Consider the following 12,458-nt stretch of genomic DNA (forward strand, 5'->3'; position numbering starts at 1 on the left):
AGATTGTTTCCAATCTTAGTTTTAAAGTCTGTTTTATCAAATATAAGTATGTTACCCCAGCTTTCTTTTCACTTCTGTTTGCATGAAAAATGCTTCTCCATCTGGTCACTTCAATCTGCATGTGTATTTAGGTCTGAAATAAATCTCTTGCAGACAGTGTACAGATGGGTCTTGTTTTTTATCCAGTTCATCACCCTATGTCTTTTAATTGGAGCATTTAGTCTATTTACATTCAAAGTAATTATTATTGATAAGTACGTATTTATTGCCATGTTGTTGCTTGTTTTATAGTTGTTTCTGTATTTCTTCTCCATTCCTTTCTTCTCTTGATCTCTCATGATTAGTTGGCTATCTTTAGTGATATACTTGGATTACTTTCTCTTTATTTTTTCACATCTCTACTACTGATTTTTGATTTGTGGTTACTTTACAGTTTGTATATAACATCTTCTGTACAGCAGTCAGTATTAAGTTGATGACTGCTTAAGCTTGAACTCATTCTTTACTCCTCCCCATGTTTTACATATATGGTGTCATACTTTACATCCTTTTGTTTTTTGAGTCCCCTGACTGATTTTTACACATATACTTATTTTTACTGCTTTTGTGCTTCCTACTTTCCTTACCCTTACTTATGGTCTTTCCTTTCCACTCAAAGAGTTCCCTTCAGCATTTCTTGTAGGGCTGATTTAGTGGTCATGAATTCCTTTAATTTTGTTTGTCTGGGAAACTCTTCCTTTCTCCTTCTATTCTGAATGATAGCCTTGCTGGATAGAATGTTCTTGCCTACAGATTTTTTTTTCCTTTCAGCACTTTGAATATATCATGCCACTCTCTTCTGGCCTGCAAAATTTCTGTTGAAAAATCAGTTGATCACCTTTTAGGGTTTCCCCTTCTCTGTAAATGCTTTCTTTTCTTTTGCTAATTTAAAATTCTTTCTTTATCACTAATTCTTGCCATCTAAATTACATTGGTATGGACGTTCTTGGGTCGATTTTGGTGGAGGGGGGGCATCTCTATACCTCCTGGATCTAGATTTCTATTTCCTTCCCCAGATTAGGGAAATTTTCAGCTATTATTTCTTCAAATAAATTTTGTGCCCCCTTTTCTTTCTCTCCTCCATATGGGATCTCTAATATACTGTGAATGCTATTATACTTGATGGTATTGCTGAGTTCTCTAAGTCTGTCCTCATTTTCCATAATTATTTTTTTCTCTCAGCTTCTCAACTTGATGACTTTCCATTACTCTGTCCTCCAGGTTACTGATTTGTTCTTCTGCTGCTTCTGGTCTACCATTTATTTCATCTAGTGTATTTTTAATCCCATTTTTATGTTCTTCATCTCTTATTCTTTTTTACCTCATTGTTAAGGGTCTCACTGATGATTCCACTCTTTTCTTAAGCCCAGTGAGACTTTTATGATCATTACTTTAAATTCTCTCTCAAGTGTGTTACTTATCTCCATTTTGCTTAGGTCTCTTGCTATGATTTTGTCTTGTTCTTTCATTTGGGACATATGCCTCTGTCTCTTTAGGTCTGTTTCTGTGTGTTAGGAAGACAGCTACATCTCCTATATTTGAAAGTAATGGTCTTGTGAAGAAGAGGTCCTATAGTGCCCTGCCATGCAGTGTTCCCTGTTCATCAGAACCTGGCACTTCAGGGATATCTCCTACGTGTGATGTGCATGCCCTGCTGTTGTAGCTGAGCTACTTTTTCCTTCAGTCCAGTTGTCTACAATGGCTCTTTTGCCTGTTGTAGGCAGTGTTTGGTTACTGTGGTGTTAGTGAGCCAGTCTAGGGATGCCTTGGGCTTGAGTTCACTGCGGCTTAGAAATCTTTTGGTACATCAGTTCTTATCATACTTCACATAATAATTATACCGAGTCTTCCTCACCCTCCCCCAGACTAATCTGGGAAGATTCACAAAAACCAGAGAGAGATTTAAGGCACTAATTTCTATGTTTTGCATTGATAATAAAATAACGTACATTTTGCTTTAATAGAAAATTAAAGTATCTTGGAAGTATCTTTGGGCTCTACCTTTTTCAAGGTAGAGTACCATCACTGTAATCATTGAACTTAAAGAAGTAGGAGAGGTTAGCTGATCACATTAATATGGCATGTGACCCTCTTACAGAGCCAAGATATTCATATTTTGGGATATTTTCAGTTAAGTATTTAGGTCCTACCTTAATAATATGTTCCATAATTTAATATTCCATAATTTAATGCAATCCCTTAAATTATTTGATATATTAGACACAAATTGAGATAATTCCCTGATATTTGGCATTCCTAAAGTCTGTCTGGGCTGTCTACATGGTTTTGGGGGAACCGCTTTTTCACTCTAGACATTAGTGGGTTTTAACAGCTGGGTGTCGTCATGGAAAGAGTAACTATAGTCATACCCTGAGATATAAAATCAGACACTGGGAGAATAAAGAATTCACCAAAGTAATCCTAACAGTCCGAATAAACAAGCAAATAACAATAACAAATCCTGAGTCAGGAGACTAGTGCCTGTTTTATATAATACTTCTCTCTAGGGATGGACACAATACCTAAAGAGGGCCTGAGAAAGCCTTCCATGGCATCTTTTATAATGGGAGATGTTGGGTAAGATTTCTCTCCTGTCTGAGAGGATCTGAGGATGTGTGTTTAGGATTGCTGGCAGCCATGTCACCTTCCTACACAGAAACTGCCTGCAGTGGGAGGGAATAAAGCCAACATGGAAGAGAGAAATAGAACAAGAGGCAAAGTGAAGAGAGAAACCAAGAGAGAGAATACCTCCAGAAACAGCTGCGCAGACAGACTGACCCATCTGATTCTAGGCATCCCAAAGGCCAGTGTCAAGACCTCTCCCTGTATTATGGCTACATGAGCCACCTGCATCTCCTTTTCTTCTTTTACATGAACTACTTAGAATTGGGGTTCTCTTACTTTCATATAGAGTCCTGGCTAACATTCTAAGTTTCTTATTTGTGTATCCAGTAAAATCTCTAGAGTTTGCAGTTAAAAGTTAGAAGTGGGTTCCTCTTCTCAAAGCTCTTACTAGGGAACCAAAGAGAAATACTGAGAGTTCACACTAGCGAGTTCACACATGATCGTCCATGAAACCTTCTAATTTTTGTTTTAGTGACTATGTAGGAAGCATTTTAATTTCAGTTCTCAGATTAATTAAACCTGTCATTCATTCTAGAATCATTTATTGATTTTTTTATATGCAAGGGATAATAGTACTACAGAGGAGTAAATAAAATAGCTCCCTTACCTTGAAGAGGCTGCCAACTTGGTAATGATCATAATAACAAACACTTACATATCTGGGCATTGTTCTAAGTGCTTGACATATTTAATCCTTACCACAACCCTATAAAACAGGGAGTTAGTATTGCCTCCATTTTATGGATGAAGAGACTGAACCACAGAGGCTGTAAGTAGCTTGTTCACTGTCCCACAGCTAGTAAGTGATGGAGCTGAGGTTTGCACCTGAGCCGTGTGGTCCCAGAGCCTAAGCTCTTAACCTCTACTCTACTGCCACTTCTGGTAATAAAGACTAACACTTCATAACAAGAAGTCTTTACATAAAAAAATAAGATGAAATCAAAGGGGGAGACAAACCATAAGAGACTCTTAACTATGGGAAACAAACTGAGGGTTGCTGGAGCAGAGGTGGGTGGAGGGAAGGGGTAACTGGGTGATGGGCCTTAAGGAGGTCATATGATGTAGTGAGCACTGGGTGTTGAATCACTGAATCACTGAACTCTACGTCTGAAACTAATAATACACTATATGTTAATTATGAATTTAAATAAAGTTTTTTAACAAAGGTGAAGTATAGACATCCATTTGTATTATTTATATAGTATGTTTCAGAAGTAGTAGATCTTTACTGTACCTGTGTAGAATGAATCTATAAATTATTAAGGTATATAAAAATCTATAAATCTATAAATTATTTAAGGTATATAAAAACATCTGTATTATCCCTTACACATAGAAAAATACAACATGGAGATTAATAGGTTTAGTTACATGTTTAGCAATTAAAGCTTCTCCTTATGAACACAAACTTCTTTAGTGTTTTCCAACATTTAACCAACTTTTTTGCTGATTCCAAAAATGATACATTTATTTTGAATATATAGAAAATACAGAAAATTTTAAATAATCCATAATTGCACTATCAATATATACCCATTGATAATATTTATTATTTAATTTATAGTATAATCATATAATTTTTATTTCTGTTAAGTTGGACAGTAGTATCATTAAGTCCTATTTTTCCATTTCACTAAGTATGGGAATGTTGATTTTAATACATCTTTTTAAGTTTCTATTCCAGTTTAGCTTTATGGGGATGCTTTTCATGGGGTTTTTGATTACTTATACTGAGATTGGTCAATAAAACACCCAACTGCATTAACATGATTCCTAGAAACTAAGAGTGTGTAACTAACTATACATTTCACAGCTGTTATACCTCATTTAATTTAGTGCATGTTGCTGGATACTCGTAAACAGGGCAGATAAGCCACTCCGTGTTTGAGAAGCACCAATCAAATTTCTTTTCTTGAAGAAATAATTCTCTCTATGTCCTGCTGGAAATAGTATCTAAAAAAACTCTGAAGGTATTTGATTTTTAAGATTTCATCATTAAATTGTGAACATTATGGAATTTAATCCTAACTAGTATTAGCCAATGTCTTTTTAACATGTTAGCTGGAATTAGCTGAGTTAGTGCTCTGGAAAGGAAACCAGTATCTGGGAGTGAGGAGAATGAGACTGAACGGAAGTTTAATCTAATAGTCATGTGGCATGGGTTCAAATCTTACCTTTACCATGGCCTCATTGTATTCATTCTCTGTACCTCAGTTTCCATGTCTGGAGAGTAGGAAGCATTATTATTAGCTATCAGTTGTTATCACAATTTACAATCATCAAGCATTAGATGAGTTAATACATGTAAGATGTTAAGAAATTCTTTTAACAATTTTCTTTTCTTTAGTGCCTACTATGTGCAGAACACTTTAAGGTGCTACGGATTCAGTAGTGAACAAAAGAAATTTAAGAATAAAGTCTCTGGGGGCACCTGGGTGGCTCAATTGATTAAGCATCTGACTCTTGATTTTGGCTTAGGTCATGATCTCAGGGTTGTGAGATCAAGCCCTGAGACAGGCTCTACTCTGGGCATGGAACCTGCTTGAGATTTTCTTCCTCTTTGCCCCTTTCTCTCTCTTTCTCGCCCTCCCTAATAATAATAATAATAATAATAATAACAATAATAATAATAATAGTCTGTAACCAAAAAAAAAAAAAAAAAATTGCAAAAGGGGATAAGTATGCCAGTTTTGTCAGGGAGGAATTCAGTGTTAAATAGGATGGTGAAAGAAAGCCTTGCTAAAAAGATGATTCTCAAAAAATTATCTGAAGGAAGAGAAGGAGTAAACCTTGCAAATATCCGGAGAAGGGGAGTTCTAGGCAGAGAACAGACAATGCAGAGATCTGGGAAAAGTTGCAGTTACAGATAATAGAAAAGAACTCTGATGGTGTAGAAACTCTGAAATATATATGGGCTGTGGCTCATGCCTACACAAAAACAACATAGTTAAATTAAAAATTTAGTTTAAAATTTTTTAAATGCTGTACGATTAATTGCTGGCGTGACAACATGAGGAGTTCTTCTGATTTGCTCCCCAGTGAAACTGGTCAAAAAATCCATTTTTTTAAAAGATTTTGTTTGTTTGACAGACAGAGATCACAAGTAGGCAGAAAGGCAGGCAGAGAGAGAGAGGGGAAGCAGGCTCCCTGCTGAGCAGAGAGCCTGATGTGGGGCTCAATGTGAGGCTCGATCCAGGATCAAAATTACAAACAACAGGCAAACAAAAATAGATCATTCAAAACTTCTGAAAGTGATCCTAAGGCAAATGGCAAATGAAAAAAAAAATCCACTGAAGAAAATCTAGGTTAAAAAAAGAAAAACAACTAGGTATGAAAGGCAAGTGTATGGTATTTGAACCACTCCCTCTCTTTCCCCTCCCAAATCACACAGGCAGATTCTCCACCCTCACCCTCCTAGCTCCCAGCTAGAGGGCTTTCTTCCTAGGACTAGCAGGACCCTAGCATTTCTCACCTTGCCCCCAACTGCCTGTTGCCCAGGCTAATTCCTGAGTGAGTGCAGCAAGAGATAGGAAATCCCATCTGCCCAATCCCAGCTTGTGGTCCAGAGGCTCTACTTTGGGAGTAGCATGCTAGAAGTACTGAGGTCCTGACATGGTAGTTCCCCATCAGAAGAAGCAAGTTAAGAGGACCTGTTGTCCCTACTCTCAGCTCCTAAGCCCTGACTCAGAGAGTTTATCTTAAAAGAGGCAGACCATGAACCATATACCTCCTAATCTCTTCCCAAAGTAACTGTCTTCATTTGCAATAGCAAGTAGAAAAATTTAAGCCTAAGGATGCTCTTAAAAATAGTAGATGTGTAATAAAAGGCAGTTGTAAAGGAATTTGATTTATGAATCTAATGAAGATATAGCCAAGACTGAGGCTGGTTAGTTTGCAGGAAAGAAAGGAGGATAAGACAGCTGGGAAGAGCCTTCCTGGGGTTACAACAATTGTTAAATGCTGACATCAAAAACTGTTCCTTCAGTGGAGCACCTGGGTGGCTCAGTGGGTTGAACCTCTGCCTTCAGCTCAGGTCATGATATCAAGGTCCTGGGATCAAGCTCCACATTGGGCTCGGCCTGCTTCTGCCTCTCTGCCTACTTGTGATCTCTCTCTGTCAAATAAATAAATAAAATCTTAAAACAACAACAACAACAAATTTTCCTTCAAAAGAGCCACAAGTTGATTAGATTTGTTTGTACAGGAATGGCATTATGAAAACAATAGAGCAATCAGCCTGCAATTAGTGGAGGTTAACAGCTGAACGTGGTCTGAGAGAGAGCAGATATGAGCATTCCCAAAGTTGTACTTCCTTGAGGAACAACATCAGCAGTGTAATAATGTGAATAATGTGGGAGAAAGATAGACTTCACTAAAATAATCCAGCCTATCAGTAAACAAGTAATGAAATAACAAGCTCACTATGGGAGAGGGGATGGGGTAGCAGTACCCAGAGCTGCTATATTATTCCAAAATGTTCAGTTTCCAATAAAAAATTCTGAGGTATACAAAAAAATAAGACAATATGATTCATACATCAGGGAAAGAAGCAATCACTATAAATGACCTATGAGAGCAACCAGATGTCAAATTAATAAAAAACATTGACATTTTAAAAATATTTTTATAAATATTAATAGAAGAATATTTCAGAGTAACCTTTATATATATGTGTGTGTATGATTACAATGTCACATCAGATAGGAAATATCAATAAAGAGGAATTATAAAAATGAACTAAATGGAAATTCTGAAGTTGAAAAGTACAATAACTGAAGTAAAATACTCACTAGAGGGTCTCAACAGATTTGAATTAGCAAAAGAAAGAATTAATGAACTTGAAGATAGGTTGATAGGGATCATACAAGCTGAAGAACAGAGAAAGAAAAGAATGAAGAAAAATGAACAGAGCCTCAGAGATATGGGACACCATTAGATACACCAACATAGAAATAATGGAAGTATCAGAAGGAAAAGAGAATAGGAAGAAAAATATTCAAAGAAGTAATGGCCCAAAACTTCTCAAATATATTGAAAAACAATAACCTACATATTCAGAAAGCTTAACAAAATCCAAATAAGATAAACTCAAAGAAAACCACAGACACAACATAGTAAAAATGATGAAAGTCAAAGACAAGAAATCTTGAAAGCAGCAAGATAAAAGAAATTAGTCAGTTATAGGGGCTCTCAAGAACATCATAAGCTGACTTTTCAGCGATGAAATGAAGGCCAGAAGGCAGTGGATTAAAATATTTAAAATACTCAAAGATTTAAAAAAAAAAATTCAGCCTAGAATTCTATATCCAGCAATTCTATCTTTCAAAAAATGAAGGCAAAATAAAGACTTCCAAATAAACAAAAATGGAGAGAATGTGTTGCCAGCAGACCCATCTTATAAGAAATACTAAAGGAAGTTCCTCAGGCTGAGAGCAAGTGATCCCAGACAGTAATTTGAATCTGCATGAAGAGCACTGGTAAAGGGCTCCTCAGAGTAACGGCTGATATCACCACTGGGGCAAAGAAAGTGCATGAGCCTGGAGATCTTATTATGTCAGAAAGTAAGAAAGTACTCTAAAAGAATGATGGTGTCATATTAAAATAACACATAAGCCAACTTGAAGGAATTTCCACTGGCTAAATCTGGGACAAATGGGCACCAAAATAAATAGTTTTAGTAACTATAGCTCATTGCATCAAACAGTAAACCATAAGCCCTTACTGGTTAAATATGTAACTAAGTTTTTAAAATTTAGTTATTAAATACCTAAATTGATTGAAAGTAAGGAGGACGGGTATAGTTACATAGTTTTAAAGCATCTTTCCACAAAACAATTACTAATTACATGAGGGAAAAGAGTAACTTTATAGTGAGGATGCATGGCAGATATCACTTAATTCAGATTATCAATATGAATATCAATAATAGGACAAATTGAAATCATGAGACACCAAGCAATGTGAAGAGTTCGATGTCTCTGTGATATTCTAGAAAAATATTCTTTACCTAATCATGATGGAATCATAAGAAAACATCAAACAAATCCAAACTGAAGAACGTCTTATAAAAACCCCAAATGAGGAATATTCTACAAAGTAATTTTCAGAAGTGGCACGGTCACTTTGGTGGACAGAACCTATGACCACCGCACACATATAAAAATCCCTGTCCTTTGGTGTTCACACTTCTGTGTAATGTACTCCCCTTCAGTTTGAGCAGGACTTGTGACTTGCTTTTAACCAATACAATATGGCAGAGGTGATAGGATGTCACTCCATAATTATATGTGATGTATATAAGACTCCATCTTATTAGAAGAGGTGCTAGAGACACTCCCACTTACTATCCTTGAGGTAAGCTGCCATGAGGTATTTGGCCATGTTGGAGAAGCTTACATGGCAGGAAACTGTGGATAGCTTCTAGGAGCTAAAGGTGGCTTCCATTAAGAAACTAAAGCTTAGTCCTGAAGCAGCAAGAAAATGAATTCTGCTAACAACCTCAGGGAGCTTGGAAGCAGATATTTGCCCCGTATGCCCTCTGATGAGACTGCAGAGTTGGCTAACAAACACAGTTCAGCCTGCTGAGATCCTGAAGCATAGAACCCAGCTAAGCCAGGCCTGGATTCCTGATCCACAGGAACTTTAAAATCGTAAATGTATATTGGTTTAAGCTGCTAATTTTGTAGCAATTGTTATACGGTGTATAAAACTAGAACAGTTATGAAAGTCAATTAAAGACTAAGAAACTTTCAGACTAAAGCATATTAATGTGTTAGACAACTAAATACATGATTTTTTTTTAAAGAAAAGGGTAGAATTTAATTTATTTACAGACACTGCAAGAGAGGAGATTCCACATAGAAATAAGAAACCCACTGGGAGGAGGAGCTTCATACAGTTTGTACAGTTTGGAACTGGTCAAGTAGACTTTTGTTGTAAAAAGTGCTACAATAACAAAACAGATTTAAAAAGAGTTCTTAGTAGAGAAACAGTAAGACAAACTTCTACCAAACAGAGCACACCACAAACAACTTTCTGCGTCGGCTGTACAAGCTAAAAGTTAAAGGTCCCAGCGGTGCCATCCTGAACCTGGAACGTATAGCCTTCAGAGGTAGTTTCTGCCACAACATTCTGATCTTCCTCTTCCTCTACAGAGAAATACTTCTCAATCAAGTTTAATGAAACTTTGTACACAGACTCATTTTCATGGTTTTGTAGAGCCTCGATTTTGTCCAAACCTCCACATTCTTCGATCATTATACTAAGTTTCTCGGTTTCACCTAATTTCTCAGCAGCCTGAAAGATACTGGAAATGGCATCCAGAATGACCAAAATAATTTTGGTATCCTTTGCAGTTAAGAGGTTCATCAATGGTTCTATTATGCCACAATGGACGAGGTATACAAATCTGTTCAACTGTCCCACCACTTGTATAGTTGGTCACAGCCCAGACAGCTTCCTTTTGTGTCTTAAAGTCTGCCTTAGAGAGAACACCAACGAGGAATGGGACTAATTCATGATTCACAACTTGCTGAGTCTGGTCCTGGCGGCCAGCTGTGATGTTTGACATTGTCCACTTGGCTTCCTTCTGAATATTAGTTTTGGGGTTCGTTAGCAGGCTGGGAAAGACAGCAAGCGCTCCGGCATCTATTACAACCTGAGTCTGTTCATCTGTCCCAGTAACAATATTTCCTATGGCTTTTAGCGCAGGAGTCACAATGGGCAATTCAGTAGCTCCTAGAAGCTTTACAAGCTGGGGCACAACTCCTGTTTTCACAACCATCTCAATCCGTTCATTTGGACCATCCATCAGGTAGGAGCTGGCCCAGCAGGTATCTGCCAAGACCTCTGGATCGTCGTGATGCAGGAGACGAACTAAGGTAGGAAGAATCTGCTCGACGGCATCTAGCGGGGGTGCGGGGTTCTTGTTGCGACAAAGGTTTGAAAGTCCAAGTAAGGTTCCGTAAGTAGCCACATGCTAACGATGACATGTCAGGAACCGCAAGGAGAGCCAGAAGTGGTTCAACTGCACCATACTTGATAACCAAGTCTCGAAAAACTGAACCGTCACCTGCAATGTTTCCTAGAGCCCACACAGCCTGTTCGCTGATGTGGGCGTGGGAAGATGCCAACAGGGAAATGAATGCTGGGATAGCGCCTCCATCCACCACAGCCTTGGTCTGTTCTGATGTCCTGGAAGCAATGTTAGTGAGAGCCCAAGCGGATTCAAACTGAATGGGACTACAATCGGTTCTGCCCAAGAAGGACACAAATTTTGGAATCAAACCAGCCCGGATTATGTTGTCTATGGGGGGCTGCTTTTCCCGAGAAAGCAGTTTCCTAGCAGCTTGAGTAGCCTGGAGCTGGCTTTCCAAATTGTTGCTATTTATGCCCTTGACAATGTCATCAACAGACCAATTTACAGTGTCCTGGTTGTTGCGGTTTTCTTGCAGTGGAGAGATAGCATCATCAGGAAACGAGCTTACGTTTCTCCTTTTCAGCATCTGATCATCCTTCTTAGCTTTCCTCAGCTCCACATTAACTTCTATTTGATGCCGCCTCATTCCTGTACTGTCTTTCCCCTTGTTCTTGAAGCTATTAAGGCGGGCAGCTGGTGAATTAGCATTCTCGTTGGTGGACATGGTTATGAGACAAAGGGAGAAAGCTACACTGCCGGCTCAGTCTTCCACGGGAGGCGGTCCGGGACGCGCAGGCTACAGGTCAGCTGCCCTCAAAACGTCCACCACGGATCACCCCAAAGACGGTGTAATACATGATTTTTAAAATGTTATTTTTCTAAATAATCTCTACACCCAATGTGGAGCTTGAACTCACAACCTGAGATCAAGAGTCACAGGTTTCACTGATTGAGCCAGCCAAGCACCTCTGCATTGCATCCTGAACTGGATCCTTTAGATAATTCTTTGGAAAAATTGAACAGGGTCTGAGAATTAGGCAGTCGCAGTGTGTCAGTGTTATCTTCCTGCTTTTGATGATTATTTTGCAGTTAAGTAGGAGGAAATGTGGTAGGAAATAAACATTAAAAATCCAAGGATGAAATAAAAATTAGTTCATGAAGGTGTTTTTTTTTCTTCACTTTGCCTAACAAGATTGATTATTTTTTACTTAATTAAAGAAAGGAAGCATTGCTTCCTTCTGCTTTTCCTTCAATGGGTAGGGGTAATGGGAAGGGGATAAAATAGAGGGAATTAGTATTTGGTAATCAATTACTGTGTTCCAGAACTACAATATCCACTTCACATGATTTATCTACATGTAATCCTTCTAACATAAACTAAAGTAAATGTCAATATCCCTCCTTTACAGATTGGGACAGATTGGATTGTCATTCCCAGTTCTGCACTACCCTCGCCATGTGACTTTTCATCCTTCCTACAGAAATGGGCAGAGTATATTTCCTTATTGATGTTGATGTTAGTCTTGCAGCTTACTTTAACCATGTATATGTGGGCAGAAGTGATGTGAATCAAAGATTAATCGTGCTTATGTGAATTGGTTTCTTTCTTACACTTCTGCTGTTCACCACGAAAAGAACCTGCCTGCCCAGCTCCTGTTCTGAAAAGAATAAGGAAAAACATAAAGTAGACCTGAACCTAATTCAAACCTGGAGCCAGTCCAAGCCAATCTTGACTAGACAGAATCACAATCTGCCCAAAGACTTGGTTATTTTCATAAGTCCCTGAAATTTGGGGTTCCTTATATAACATTGCAGTGAGAGCTGACTCAAATTCATCCACTTACTTAATTGCTTTGCCCGATTCTAAAACTTGTAC

General features: G+C 38.0%; 1 pseudogene; it reads right to left on the reverse strand.

Moving 5' to 3' along the window:
* Positions 1-9,632: 9,632 nt before the first annotated feature.
* LOC123944222 lies at positions 9,633-11,326 on the reverse strand (annotated as a pseudogene).
* Positions 11,327-12,458: the final 1,132 nt, after the last annotated feature.

The sequence above is a fragment of the Meles meles genome, chromosome 6, assembly GCF_922984935.1.
Source record: "Meles meles chromosome 6, mMelMel3.1 paternal haplotype, whole genome shotgun sequence".
Lineage (NCBI taxonomy): Eukaryota > Metazoa > Chordata > Mammalia > Carnivora > Mustelidae > Meles > Meles meles.